This window comes from Muntiacus reevesi, chromosome 2 (genome assembly GCF_963930625.1).
Source record: "Muntiacus reevesi chromosome 2, mMunRee1.1, whole genome shotgun sequence".
In the NCBI taxonomy this organism is placed as follows: domain Eukaryota; kingdom Metazoa; phylum Chordata; class Mammalia; order Artiodactyla; family Cervidae; genus Muntiacus; species Muntiacus reevesi.
The window spans coordinates 131012177-131028550 of NC_089250.1; the positions used below are offsets into that span (position 1 = coordinate 131012177).

Below are 16374 nucleotides of genomic sequence, written 5' to 3' on the forward strand. Positions count from 1 at the left end.
AAGAGTTATAATTTCACAGTATCATAAATGGTAGCTGTAATGATTTGGAATTCATCATCCAACTACCACAGACTGACTCATGATTAAAAAAAAAAAACTCTTATTTTTCAATTATCAAAAATATGCATTTGTGGATTCTTTCTTCAAACCTGACATCATTAATTAGCAGGAAATGTGTTTTGAATTTCTTTTCTAATAAGAGTAATGAATTCACACTAACCTTTTCCCTGCCGGTACCATTCTGATCACTTATGGGGGTTTGGACTGGCATCAGACTGTTCACAATTACTTTGGGTTTCCTCCATGAGTTGCAGAAGTGGCATTTGTCAGTTACAGGCAGAAGATTTCAAAGAGCAAGTGGTGACCTTTCACTGCCCATTAGTGATTTGGAGCTATGTGCTAAGATGGAGTCCCCATCACATGGATTTCCATGTGATGACACTGGGAAAAGTGGGCAAGTAGACAAGCAGAGTAGCCAAAAACTAAACCTTGGCTCAATTAATTCACTGGCATTTGACAGTTAGTATTGCTTTTTTTCCCTGCAGCTATATCAGGTTCATCCTGCCTGACATAGCAGGAGAATAAGAATCAATGTCCATGCAGAGTGGGAGCTAATTCATACAGCTGACTTCACGCCATTGGTACCATAGACTAGGTATTTCAGTCATGACACCAGAATATCATGGAACAAGTATCACAGAAGGAATAAATTTGTACCTATTATGAAACCATGGTAGAAATTCTTTTTCCTAGGTTCCTTTGTACATCTTGAGGCTTTTTGATGAGACTACTACGGAATTCCTGTCACGTATTTTGTATCTTTAAAAAAGCTTTTGGAGGTGATAAGAACAACATCACATTCTTTCAATATCAGAAATAATTCTAGGTGTTTTAGTTCCTGTAAAAAATAGTATTTGAATGTAGCTGTAAAAATTTTAACTACAATATCATTATAGGAAAAGGAATAAATACTATGTTTCATTCTTTTTTGTTGACACAATAATAAAGAATCTCATACTGAATGACTCCTAGACCCTTCCAACCACTTATCTGTCTCTACATATTAGGGTTATTATCTTCAGAATACTATTAATAAAAATACCCCTTCAAAAAAAGATGAATAAAACAACTCTATCCTGGGACTTATTCTTGAGTTTATTCAAATGTTCTCTTTCTCCTCACATTTCTCCCCAAGTTCTTCTTCGTTTTTCTCTCTCCTTCTCAAACACACACACACACACAAACATACATTTCACAAAATACAATCATCAAAACTACAGGTTCAGTTTACACCTTAAAAAAAAACAAGTTATCTCCATAGAAATAATATTTTTAAAGAATTCTGCTTTAGTTTCAACCTAATTGCAACAATGACTTAACCAGGCATGGCTGTTGAATATATTGCAAATTATTCTAACATCTGCTCAGACTGAGCAATTCCAAATGAATGGTTATACCATATGAGATACTTCAGTACTCTTTTGCAAGTTCCCACTAATATAAAAATGTGTATAACTATTATTCATCATTGAAAGAAAATTGTGCATGATGTATTTAAAAGGGTTACGAAAGAAGTTTTCAAACACTACACTACAAAGATAATGGGATTGTAAAAAGTCAGGACCCACTCCTGCTGTTCTCAAGCAATTAAGTCTATGAAAAGTAATAGATATGAATAATCACTTCAACTGCCTTTGAGTTCAATGAAAATTGCACCTGAATATGTCCAGAGAGAATCCAAAGAAAGTGGGAATTGTTCTTAGAGAACATTTCAGTCTCTTTTGAAAACACAGAGTAAGAATGAAATAGCACCCATCCAAAATTTTGAACCCTACATCTTTTTGATTCTATGCCTCATTAATGTTGATGTGGTCTTTGTGATAATTAACCAGCCCTGAGTCATAGGCAAAATTCAACAAGAATAATATTCCAACAAAAGAAGGCATACATAAATGATTTTACCCATGCTATTCTTTCTAATACTAGGCACAGTTTTAATCACTAATCAGTTGCATTAATAACTGTTACAAACAAGACCATACATTGGGCAATAAACACGGTCTTTATGGCTAGAATGAGAAGCTCCTTTCATAGGCAAACAGTTCACTGACTCTCAGAATCCTTTGCTTTTACCAGGTGGAAACTATAAGGCTTTAGCTGAAGTCTTGATGTTTTATCCCAAATACTTATCTGTTCACTGGACTCAAGCCTGGGAAGTTGCATGAAAGCCCGGGGACACAGATTATAATGTCAGCTAGATGAGGTTGGCAATTGAGATACAAGGATGAGGTCACTGTACATCTTCACACTTTCAAACCAGTAAAAGCATACATTTCTGCACTCGTTGCAGGAGAAGAGAAAAACATTTCAGACAGAAAATAGCTTTAGTCAGTTTGCCAGTACTAGTCAAAACAATATCTTTCTGTTTCTCTCTTCCACATAAACACAGAAACCTGAAAGGGAATATATCATGGATATCTTTTTTAAAAAATTTCCATTTCTGGAGGGGTGTCTGTCAATTTCCCAGACCTATTTTCTCAATCTGCCTGCTTCAGTGCACCCACACGAGGTGAATTCTGTGGTGATTACAAGTCACTCAATGCTTTTAAGAGAAAAATGAATGGATGAAGGCATGAAGGGGAAATTATGTGATTTAATGTCAAATATCAACACAGAAGCCCTTCCTGATCTTCTACATGATAGTCCTATTCCCTTTGAGGTAGGCAGAGAGAAGAATATAAAATCCTACGAGTGTGTTCCAGAACATCAAAATACCAGCACATGTCAAAGACACCACTGGTAGACCATGTCCAAGAAGTGGGAGCAAAAATCCCACTGCCCCAGGCGGAAGCTCTGCCCTGACTTTCTTCTCTGCTCTCATCTGCATCTGTTCAATCCCTTTCCTGTACCTTCCCAAACCAAAACTCCACCAAGCTCTCAGGCTTCTGAAACCTTCAGTTGTGTCAGACTCTCCAACCCCATGGACTGTAGCCCGCCAGGCTCCTCTGTCCATGGGATTCTCCAGGCAAGAATACTGGTGTGAGTTGCCATGCTGTTCTACAGGGGATCTTCTCAATCCAGGGGTCAAACCCACATCTCTTATGTCTTCTGCACTGGCAGGCGGGTTCTTTACCACTATGCCACATAGCCTTTTCCTTATTCTTAACATTGCAGATAGGAGTCTGCCCATCTTCTTAAGAATTACATATGCCTACCTGCCAATTGGTAGCAGATCTATGTTTGCTTGCCTCTAGTCCAAGTTTACTTAGAAAAAATCTGTAAGTATATATAATATCAGATTTCTTTCGGTAGTAATTACCTTGGTTCCTCCCTCAACTTCCCTAACCCATAACAATTTGACCATTTCTGAATTACCATGGAGCCTATTACTAGTGTCACAAGTCTTGTCCTAACTAAACAAGGTCTCATAGTATTCATTCATTATCTACATATTCATGAAGTTCATATACATACACTCTGAAAGTCAAAGCGTTAGTCACTCAATTGTGTCTGACTCTTTGCTACCCCTTGGACTGCCAGGCTCCTCCGCCCATGGAATCTTCCAGGGAATAGTACTAGAGTGGGTTGCCATTTCCTTCTCCAGGGGATCTTCCCAACCCAGGGATTGAACTTGGGTCTTCTGCATTGCAGGCAGATTCTTTACCATCTGAGCCACCAGGGAAGCCCCACACACTCTACAGTCAGCTTATTCTTCTTCTAGCAAAGTCTTGATGCGAAAGATTTTATATTATACTTCTCTGGAAGAGAAAATAATAATAATATATATTTTAAATCATGTTTACCTATGTAACTGAAACTTGGGAAGTGGGAAAGATAAAGAAAACTGAGTTTTGCTCTAATGGGACTGAAAGTTTATTCATCCAGTCCTGAGTTCTTGTTTCATGGAAGGCATTGGATTGATGAGCCCATCATGAATAAGAAACAGCCCTTTTGAAAGCTTACCTATGATGCTAGGGAGGGAAGGTCACAGGTAAGATGCCTCTATTATAACTAATGAGCAAGACAGGAATGGTAAAGTGATTAGAAGAGAGAAGTTATTTCTAACTGAGGTTTGGAGAGGTAGGAATACAAGACAGTATACTAAAAGTAAGCAAGTAATAGAATTAGGCAGTGCCCAGACATTCTGTAAGAATCCCAGAAAGTAGGAGGAAAATGTCATGAAGCTGCCATTGGCCTCCACTCACCTGAGATCTGCCTGCAAGGTAACTTTAAAGGAATATTTGACCCATCACATGGGAAGGAAATGCGGGGAGCATTTTGGAAGCAGACAAAGTCGTGTGCTTTTCAGGGCAGAATCTGGTGCCCTGGTGGAGCTGGGTGCATTCCAGAAGATTTCTGGGATGGGTCTGTGAACACCAAGTCTGTGCTTTCAAGAGGATAAGAAAGTGCAGACACAAATGAGCTAACCATGAATGTTATCTGCTGAGACACACCCTGGGGGACAGTCAGAGTCAATGCAGAGAGTGGTGTTGGTGAAGGAGTTGCACATATTTTCTTTTCACTGCATCCACCCAGGTGAGTAATTAAGAGATGCAGAGAATAAGAGCTGCCCTGGGCACCCATAATCCTCCTTCTAACGGAAAAGGAAACAAAACACTAATACAGGGAAGGAGGGAAACAGCTAAGAGCTAATCAGGCTAATTCCTTTCCTTCTGAGACAACTGGCAGTCAAAAGAGTATTATAAAGCCTGGAAATAGATATTAATGACCTGGAATATAATCTCTTCTCCCCAGTTGCCATGCCCTGGCCAATTCCCACACTCAGCTTGGGGGCTTCAGACTCTCCAGCAACTAAAATCAGAAACGATTTAACTTACCAGGAAGACAAAATAGAAAAGAAACTTCTTCATAAGATGTACTCAGAAAAAAAAAAAGAAAAAAAAAAAAAAAAGATGTACTCAGAAATATTCTGAGTAAGATATATGATTCTAAAATTCCAAATCATATTTTTTTTTTTTTTACAAAAAGTTAACTAACCTGATTCAAGGGTTCCAATGAGAAAACTGAAAATTCACATATCCAGGACAAAATGCATAGATATGGGCTGTATCCATCATAAGAACTGATACGCTATCACTTTTTAATTTTTTTTCTATTTCCATTTATTTTAGAAAAAAACTAATCCTTCCCTGTTCCCAGGAGCAAAAGTTCTGCCAAAAAGTCATAACTGCATTTGAGTTTCACTTTCGGAAAAAGCTGCTGTCCATTTAAGAGCTTGTTTTCTGAGTTGAAAAAAAAAAAAAGTGACCTGGATGAAAGTCAATCCATCTTTCTGACTTCATCCCAAGAAAAATTGGGCTTCCGGGTGGCATGAGTGGTAAAGAATCCACCTGCCAATGTAGGAGACCCAAGAGGCTCAGGTTCAATCCCTGGGTTGGGAAGATGACCTGGAGTAGGAAATGGCAACCCACTCCCGTATTCTCGCCTGGGAAATTCCATGGACAGAGAGACGCTGGCTGCAGCCCCTGGGGTTGCAAAGAAAGGGACACGACTGAGTGAGCACAAGAAAAGCTGGGCACGCGCGCCAGCTCTGTGGGGGTCTCTATTTTCCATAGGAGGGTGGGGCTGCCAGTCCCGGGTAGCGCAACGAGCTAGCCTTTGGGAGTATATTTTTGGCATTAAGATTGGTCTTTGGTTCTAAACCTGACTGGGATAACCTAAAAACGCTTTTATGGCTCCATCTTTGGTAACGGGTACATTCCTGACAGGCTAGTAACCCATCAGAAACGATGGTATGTTTAGAAACAGAATTACAGAGCATGCCTGTGAGCTACACTGACTGGACCAAATACAATAAAAGTCAGAGGATAGATGGAGAAACGAAAATACGACTATTCTCCCCGATGCTTGCTTAAGTCTAAAACACATTAAATGGAAATTATCAATGTAGTTCCATTTGGGGCAGATGATTTAACCTGCCAACAGCAAATGCTTAGCAGTCTCCTACTTGGGGTTTATACACCGGGGTGAGTGCTCTGGAGGACACAGAAATGCTCTAGGATTAAAACTGAATGGGCAAGAAACGCGCTAGAAACCATTTGTATGTGTAACCATTGTACCACACAACGTGAAAAGTCACATGAAATGGGGAAAATGTCATGGAAGCATAAATGAGACTGAAACTTCTGGCTGCTGGAATAGGGAAAGTCTTAAAGGAGACAACACGTGAACTAAGCTCTTTTAAAATTGGAGTACAATTGTTTTACAATGTCGTGCTGCTTTTCGCTGTACAGTGAAGTGAATCAGCCACATGTAGACACACATCCCCCTCCTTGGGGCCCTCCCTCCTGACCCTGCATTTCACCCTCCGCTCCCCGATCCCATGCCTCTGGGTCATCACAGAGCACCGTGCTGAGCTCCCGGCGCTAGGCAGCAGCTCTCCACTAGCTAGCTATTTTACACAGGGGCTTCCCTGGTGGCGCAGAGGTAAAGAACCCACCAGCCAATGCAGGAGACATAATCATTCATTCATTCAGTTAATTTTTATTTGTGATGGGAAATAATGACTATGGCTTCAATCCCTGGGTCAGGAAGATCCCCTGAAGAAGGAAATGGCAACCCATCTCAGGATTCTTGCCTGGGAAACTCCATGGACAGAGAAGCCTGGCAGTTTACAGTACATGGGGCCGTAAAAGAGTCAAACACAATTTAGCAACTAAGAAACAAGAAGAGTGTAGCGTGTCATGCCAATCCTAATCTCCCATTTCATCCCCACTTCCCCTGCCCCGCTGTGTCCACATGCCTGCTCTCTACATCTAAGTCTCTGCCCCGCTAACAGGTTCATCTGTACCATTTGTCTAGATTCCACATAAAGAAGATGTACATATGTACATATATATAGTACATATACATAGTACATATATACAGTGGCGTATTATTCAGCCATAAAAAGGAATGAAATTGTGTCATTTGTAGAGATGTGGACACCTAGAGACTGTCACAGAGAGTGAAGTAAATCAGAAAGAGAAAAAGATAAATCAACATATATATGTGGAATCTAGGTGTTAATGTAGCTAGAATTTCAGAACGGATATGGGGATAGGAAATGTAGGATGGCAATGATGGAGGCAAATTCATCAATGTGATGAAGTAGACCATGATCAGAAATGCCAAGGAGTCTCTCGGTTGGAACATTGGATCAGACAGCACATTGGCTAATAATCTTAGCTATAAATGACCCATTACCAATCCCCTCAGGCCCAGGGAGGATGAACTCAACGTTTGCAGTTTCATGAGACCAAACTAAAGGAGAGTCAGGCACATTCCCAACTGAGCATGCCTCAAGAACAACAGACACTCCATGAGAGGTGTTGGCACATAAAAATTTAAAGGTTCCCTGGGGTCCTTTTCATAAAAAAGACCTTCAGGTAAAGCCAGAAAAGTCATTTCCAGTCTTGATTCACTTGGCAATTTGTTTAAGCCCTCTGGGGCTCTGCGTTTTCACCTGTAAAGAGGGAGTCACTATAATATTTGTCTAGTCTACCTGCAGAGGGGAAGGTAGGAGGTTAAAGAGACTTTCTAAGTACAAAATGATGCTGTTGAAAATGGCCTGAACAAGCATGTAAGATTAATACATTATCAAACTCAGAAAAATATTATCAAGCATCAAAATCCCTTCCTGAAGGATGGGAAAGGAAATCTGGGAGCACAAAAATATACACATACACAGACAGACAGACACACAAACACACACACACATACACACACACACATATCCAGAACTACTCAAATAATCTAAACAAGCTGTTCCAACAGAAAAAGAATTACTAAAGAACAGGTCACTTTTCATTTTCCTATCTCTTTCAGGAAATGCCAAAAAAAAAGTAAAAATAAAAATGCAACAATGGTTTTTCCATGTGCTAGGCCAGCTGCCTTCACAGGACACTGTTGTTTAAGTAACCATAGTAGAATCCCAAAGACTCATCAGAAATAATACAATACTTTACAAAGAGGGGAAAACTAATTCCATTCATCAAGTACCTACGTCTCTGGACAAAGCCAAAATAGATGGAGAAGAAGCAAATAGTTTTTTTAACAACAAAAACCTCACTATATAGCTCTTGTTTCCTGTTTCTGATTTCAGAGAGTAAAGTAGATAAACAGTCACTTAGCTCATCCAAGGCAAAAAATTAACTCATCGATCCACATGATAAGCTTTAATGAATAGTTACTATGTGCCAGGAAAGATGCTGGGCAAAGAAATGTGGAAAAATAGTTATTTCTTTAAGGACGTAAGACCAGCAGGGAATAAAATCCACCAACATTCATATTGTGAGTATAAGGAGAAATTACTCCCATTACTGCAACTGGGTCTCAGAACAACACTTTGAAGAAAGTATTGCCTTACAGATTTGAACACTGAGGCCCACAGAATTTGAGTGATCGGTCCAAATATGTAAAACCAGCTTATGGTGGAGCCAGAGTTCAAACCCAAGACTTCTGACCCAAAGTCTCTTCCCAGCACTGTGTAAGGATGTGCAGACAAAGCTTTTCCCTATCATCACCACCACACAACCTGCTGAACCCTTTCTATTCACATGCAAAACTCTATCTGGGTACTCTATTTCCTCCTGGCTTGTAATCAGAAAACAGTCTGAGTAGGACTCTGTCATAAGTCATCATGCACCAAGTAATAAAACATCAAACTGCATATAACAAGAACTACTCCAATCACAGGAATGATGAAAACACTATAGTAGAAGGCATATTTGCTTACCTCTCTCAGCCCGTGACAGACACAGTCAATAAAACCTAGGTAGCATTTTCAACTTTATTCATAATTTTCAGAATGAAAAAAAATAATAACAAAAAGATACCATTTTCCCCATCATGAAAATGGCATAGGTTTTTATAAACAGACAAAACTCAGTGCCTGCATTTTATAACAGAATTTTAAATGTGCAAATCCTTCCATGTAACAATTCCACTTCTGGGAAAGCATTAAGAAGTTATCATTTAGACAAGTCCCAAAGTTTTGAGTCACAGTTCTCTCTATATGATACTCTCTATATCCCATGACTGGCCAAGTCCTATCAACTCTGCTTCCAAAACATCTCTCATATCTATTTCTCACCCCGTCATCACTGTGGAACATTATTTTTTTCTCATCTGACTATTAGTTTCCTTACTGGTCTCTTCAATTCCTATTTTCATCACTAAAATGTATTCTACATAGTCATCGAGATACATCTTCATAAGTACAGTTCTAAGAGAATAACTCTGATGTTCAAAAATATTCAAAGGTTTTCCACTGCCTTTTAAATTAAGGACAAACCCCTTTTCCTAGCTTTCAAGACATACAAGTGATACCTCCATTATTACCTTCCACTTACTTTCAAGACAAAATGGCAGAATACAATTCTCAAATGCAGTGCTCAAACAAATCTTAAGTTCTCTTGTTTCAAGGATTTTACATCCTTGCCATAATCTTTGTGAAGACTTCTTTTTCTTTAAATCCCATACTATCACTATTTTTGCACCTCTTTTAAATCATATTATGTTCTAGCTTAAATTATTTGCAAACTTGATATATACTTCCACTAAATTATGCATCCTTGAAAAGAGCCTATGCCTTATTTTTTCGCAGTATCTGTCTTCAGTAGGGTTTTCTCGAGGCAGAGCTTTTGCAAGAAATTTACTGAAGCAGCATTCTTAGGAGAAAGTAGATGAGTGAAGAAAGCAGGATAAACTGAAGAAGAAGATGGAGCAAGCGAGGCAAAGATGTAGTTCCAAGAGAAGTCTAGCTTCAGTCTGATCCCATGAGAGCTCCAAAAGAGAATGTGCCACAGAGACTGTCCCATCTGGAATGAGAAAGCTGGCCTCTTATACACTGTATCAGTCACTCACAGGCCATGGCCCACCTTCAGAGGGTGGTGTGAGTTTTCAAGCATCTCTGGGCTAGGGAAACTTCTCTAATCCACAGGCAATAATTTGGAGACACGGGTATAAACCTTTAACCCACAACATCCACCACAGCTGGGGAACAGGTGCACCCACCCAGTGAAAAAGGTCTGGAGAGTGTACATATCACCTGGGGACAATCCCTGATAACACTGCTAATAGCTAAGAGCCAAGAGCAGATGCTCAGGTAATACCTGTGGAAAAGAACTGCCAACATGAAGAAATGACTTTATTCTCCTACTGAAAGTATACGACTATATTCTTACAAACTGCACTGGTTTATTTGTTCAGGTAGTTATAACAAAATACCTTTGACTGGGTGGGTTATAAACAATAGAAGTTTCTTTTCTCACAGTTCTGGATGTTGGAATTCTGAGATCAGGATGCCAAGCATGACTGATTTCTGGTGAGAGCCTTCTTCTAGGATGCAGATGACTTATTTCCTATTGTATCCTTGCATGGTAGAAAGTGGGGGAGTGAGCTTTCTGGTCTCTTCTTATAATCTCACTAAAGAAGGTACTACATCATTATTATACTCCCCAAAGTCCTACCACCAAATACCATCACATTAGGGACTAGAGATTAGATTTCAACACATGAATTGGCTGGTGGCTGAACACACATTTTCAGTCCACTCTCCCCCAGGTATACAAGCAAACAGTAAGAAAAATATATGGAATTGTTACATTGTATTTCCCTAATTTAAAATAGATGTTTGGACTCACGAGCAAGTCTACACTAATAGATCAACTGGGAACTAATTCACACTCATGGAAAACTGTACAGTTTGTCACTCTTAGAGATTTTAGATGAAGATTAATAAAAACATTGAGGATAATTTCTGAGGAGAGTGATCATATTCATTCTAAAGGACAGAAGGTTGACTAGCAACCCATCAAGCTACTGATTATGGTGGTAAATATTTGCAGAAGAAACCCAAATCTTTCCTTACAAATTCCAAGAGAGCCTCTTATCTGCAGTTGAGGTCTTCTTTGGATCAATGAGTAATAATCAAACAAGTAACACTTTAGTAGGCAGCATATTAAACTCATCAGTTGCATTGTATTTATGTTTTCAATTGTATGATGATTAAGTCAATATTTGGGATAAAATCAGTATGGTTTCATTTTAAGAGTTCTGTTTTTTTTTAAGGCTAAAATAAAATGCACATGCCATGGAAACTCTAGCTGTGTAATTCATGCTTGCAGTAATTCATCATGTATTTTGAATGACATCAATGTGGAAGTTGTTCTACTAGGAGACACCAGGAGTAGGTGGTTGAGTAGGACTTGTTTCCTGCTCTCAAGATGGGTACAGTCTAGTAAAGGAGATAATAAGTGTACTGATGTTTAAAAGGAAGGATATAATTAACTTTTGAAAATGAATCAGTTCCCTTCTCAAAATCTTTACTTATCCATCATCTTCATTGTGAGGTACAAAACCCTTAGCGTTCAAGATCCTTCATGATCACACTCCTGCTCACCTTTCTATTTATCGATTTTATTTTCTCAATGAATTCTTTACCGAGCACCACGTTTGCTCTAGATACCTGGTTAATGGTAGACAAGACACACACTAGCTCTGCATTTGTCATCTTTGTATCTCTCACCTTCCCTTTCACACACAGTACGGTCCAATCACACATACCTAACAGATCCCAGAACTGGCCATTGAATTTTCAACCACTGTGATTTGGGCAAGTGGTTCCCCTGTCCACAATTTGGTATTTCTTTTCCCATATTTTTCCTAGTAAATCTTCTAATCTTTCAAATTTTAGTGCGCATGCCATCATTTTAAGCTGTGTGTCTTGATATCTACTGTTTAGAAAAAGTGGTCTTTCCCTTGTACACCCTTAGCACTCACTGTAGTCTTTCTCTTGACACTGTAAGGCAAAATCTGTCATTCCAAATTGTGTTTTTTGGTACTAAGATTAATTTAGGCTGATTATTTTTCATAAACAGAAGACTCTGGAGATCTTTCTTTTTAATCTCCTTCATAGCTGCCTAAAGAACTTAGACAAAGAGTCTGTTCCTGAAACAGCGTTACCACCAGAGACATCTGCAAAGAATACAGGCTTGGTATGTGGGGGAAGCTCAGCAAGACCTAAATCAGAGTCCACAACTCTGTCTCCCATTGTCTCAAACATTTGTTTTTCAAACATTTGCTTTTCCATCTCCACGTGAATTGTTTCCCTCCCCTTTGCAATCCCAAACCACTACACCCAACATCTTCTTTTGTCCTAATTGAAGGTGGTATTTAGGGTGAGGACTGGGGATATCAAACCAGTCCATCCAAAAGGAAATCAACCTTGAATAGTCAATGGAAGGACTGTTGTTGAAGCCGAAGTTCCAGTACTTTGGCCACCTGATGCGAAGAGTCATTGGAAAAGGCCCTGATACTGGGAAAAACTGAAGGCAAAAGAAGAAGGGGGCAGCAGAGGATGAGATAGATAGCATTACCAACTCAATGAACATGAATTTGAGCAAACTCCTTGGAGATAGTGAAGAACAGGGAAGCCTGGGGTGCTGCAGTCCATGGAGTCACAAAGAGGCCAACATGACTGAGTGAATAACAACTTTGGCCATTTGGGTGAGTTACTCAGTTCCCCTGGGTCTCCGCCGTGTACACAGTTTACATGTTACTGCACTTTTGTCTGATTTTCTTCCTGTTCATCTGTCTCATGTCATTTCTTAGATTAGCTACGAGAACCGAGAAAAGCAGTGGCAAATGTCTTTCTCCTCAATGACTTATATAATCGAATAAGCAATATTTACTGTATCAGAGTCTTAAGAGAAACAAGCCCTCTTGCAGCAGAATCATTTTGAGGGACATTTATTTATTATCAGAGGTGTGGGCAGAATGGAGACGAGCCACAAGGATTAGCACAATACCCATAAAGAGTAGCAGAGAAATTGTCACCATCTCTAGCCCAACCCAAAGAGTCAAAGGGAAGGGATGACTGCCACATCTGGAAGGAGACAGTCAACAGATGAGGGTATCTTTAGAGGAGCATTGACAATCAGTAGAGGAACACGGCCAGCATCAGGAGTTTCACAGGGAGAAGGAATAATTAATCTCACTCTCCTCTCCCTCTCATCCACTGCTGGGGTGCCCCTGAAATAGACTGATTCTCCTAAAAAGGAGAGGACCAGGGAACCTTTGCAGTCACCCAAGCAAGCCATTATGCTGGGGCAGATAAAGTGGTAAGTTAGGGTAGAGAACAGATCTGTAGGGGCAAAAGGAAGAAATTTGCCACACTTACACACTTGCCTCCTTCTCTAAACTCTGAATTCTTCAAAGCTAAGGTCTGAATCCGAATTCGCACATAACCCTGGTACTTAAGACAATACCTGGAACATAAACGCTTATTGAGTCATTTATTAATGGATGGTGTGTTACAAGAGCAATGCTAGGGGATACCAGTATTCAAAAGGGCACAAGGTTTATCTGAGGGCAGTGAGCATAGGAACGCAAGTACCACTCCTTGCTGTTTAACCTCTACTGAAAATCCTAACTGTTGAGTGCATTAATTCAGCAAAACTAGACAGATACCTTACTTCCTGAATTTTCAGACTGATGACATGTACAGTTATTCATTAGTTAGTTGGTTCATATGGGAAACTGTTTCATGTGTAATTCATCCATTTGAAATTTTAACCAAGAAAAATAAAAAAAGAAAAGATGCTCTGACAGTTTGATTTCCATCATCCTTTTGCACCTCTGACCTTTACTACTGTTCTTTATCAAAGATAATGTTATTCCTTCTCCAGGGCAAAGAATTTGAATTGCATTTTCAGAAGGGCTAATGGAATAATTCTTCTTTTTTTTATGGCAATTTACTAGAGAAAGATCATGGATTAATGAAATCTACAGATGACTCTAAATCCTACTTAAGGGTTTCAACAACCTCTTCTATCAAACCTTTAAATGAAACTGTAACTATTTACAAAATTGACTGACTGAGAGCTCAGGAACTTTTACCCTGAATACTCTTGTCAAATAGCTGGTATAGGAAACGACAAAAAAACTGACAACATAAGAAAAATTAAAGGTCTAAATCGCCTGTAAACTGGATTACCGGTCACTGAGTTACCGAGCCAAGTACATCTTATGAAGTTCTCTTCTGTCAATATTTAATTCAATTTTTATAGATGCTTTTTCAGTTGTACAGAAAATCATGGCTCTTGTAAATGAGCACTGTCTTTGAGATAGAATATTCTCCTACTTGTGCTTTGAACATTTTACACTAATTTATGCCCACTTATGGGAAAACAGCTATAAGTCTTTAGACCTAAGACTGGGAATTTGACTGCATGTCTATTTGAATGGAAGAGCTTGCCTAAAGTTTTATGGGTTTTATTTGATGCAGCCCAAATATCTTCCCTTACACCACCACCTTTAAATCCCACCAAGTATGTGCAGCTCCTCCAAGTTGAGAGGCCTCAACTTGAGGAGAGAGGCCTCCTTCTACTGCAGGAGTTCTGTTGTCATGCAGAGAAGAAAGGGGGAAGGTGAGAGGATTCTACTTGAAATTAAGAAAGCCAGGAGCTCATGAGGCAAAATGCACCATCCACATTATCCTGACTATCTTGCCCAAAGCCACAGCCAATGACTTGCAAACACGTCTCTGCTGTCCAGGGAACCATAGTTTGGAGAAACAAAATAATCTAAATTTGAAATAAAGGCAAAGGTGCTAAAAACTCATGTCTTCATCGTCCACCTTCACAACAGCTTTGAGAAGATTCTAGGAAGCTTCCTGGGCTTCATGGAAACCAGCTTAAGATCCAATGTTTGTCCAAAAGGATGCTATAGCATTTTCCCCTCCTACACCTGCTGTTTAAACTGCTCCTGTGACACTCACTGTCTTCTGTCAAAGAGCGCATTATTTCACTGCAATCAAAAAGTATACTACATGTGAACAGCCACGTAACAATATGTCCAGAGTATGCACACTGAGTGTATTTCTTCATACCTGCACCTCAGTCCTGTAGATTCACTACAACTTTATAATGAACAAAACTACCCAGAATGTACCCCCAGATATTTTATCTCTTTTTTGAAACTCTCCTTTAATGCCTTCCTGAAATCTACTCATCTAGGCTTCAATCTCATAGAGTTACCACGATTCATTCAACGAGTATTTATAATGATATTTCAGGAGTAAATAACCCCGTGTGTGTGCGCGTGCTAAGTTGCTTCAGTCATGTCCAACTCTTTGTGACCCCATGGACCATAGCCTGCCAGACTCTTCTGTCCATGGGATTCTCCAGGCAAGAATACTGGAGTAGGTTGCTGTGGCCTCCTCCAAGGGATCTTTCCAACCCAGGAATTGAACCCTCATCTCCTCCATTGGCAGGTGGGTTCCTAACCACTCATGCCACCTGGGAAGCCCAAGTAATCTCACTAGATACTATAGAAATCAAAGTTACGTCGGAGATACCCTTTCCCCCCACAGAGTTTGCCAACTAACTGAAGAAAAGATATGTATAAACAATTCAATTATAATGAGAATGTAAGTACCAAAATAAAGATCCAGATCAGATACTTTGAGAGAAAATGGAGATATGACTTTCACATATATTATGCTTATTATGAAACACAAATTTATTCCAGTAAAATTCATATATTCATGTATTATAAAACAATTCAAGCATAAATCAAATTTTACATTTTCTTCTGCACAATTTCATCTATAGAATACTGCACTCAGCTGAATTGAGCTATGCAAGAACACAACAAATACACACATGAACACACTTCAAATATTTACCAACAACTTCAGTGTGTTATGAATCATACCTATTGACATCAAGAGTTAAAATTTTCTGTCCAATTTCAGATTATCTTCATTCTCTCATTCTGCAATAACTCACAAGCTGCAATCCTTCTGACACTCACTTCCACTAGCAAACTTCAGGTCTTTTACAAGGTAAAGTACCATATTTATTATAGTATTTACGTATTTCTTTACCCATTACCATGTGTAAAAGTGTGTTATCATTTTTACTAGATTCCTGTCTTCTTTGAATATGTCAAAGTATTTAAGTGTTGTATCTCTAACTCCATTTTTCCCACAAGGCCTGTGATTGTTTTTGTGAAATTTACATAATGTGGTGATTTTTAGAAATGCATATGTCATGTTATTGCAGGATTGACTGTGTATGTGCATATTATTTGAAAAAGTATACAAAACATAAATATATTTCATATAAGCTTTCACACACATAAATTTCTTTCTCTCCTGTCCTTCTCCTACCCCACACACATCAATTTTCAATATGAGTGACACAACTAACTTCCTTTTGAGATTAAGAATGAATCTTAACCTCCTGCAAAGACAACAACACTAAATTCCAATCTTACCCTATCTCAGGTCAATTTATAGTCTTTCCTTCTGACAACTTAAAAATCAGTCACAACCTAAAAGTTGAGAATTCTGTTTTATTCAGTGGG

General features: G+C 39.1%; 1 protein-coding gene across 2 annotated transcripts in view; it reads right to left on the reverse strand.

Annotated features, from left to right (window-relative positions):
• The window catches only part of PRKG1 (protein kinase cGMP-dependent 1), a 1324229-nt gene that overhangs the window by 1084254 nt on the left and 223601 nt on the right, over positions 1 to 16374 (reverse strand). The window lies entirely within an intron of this gene.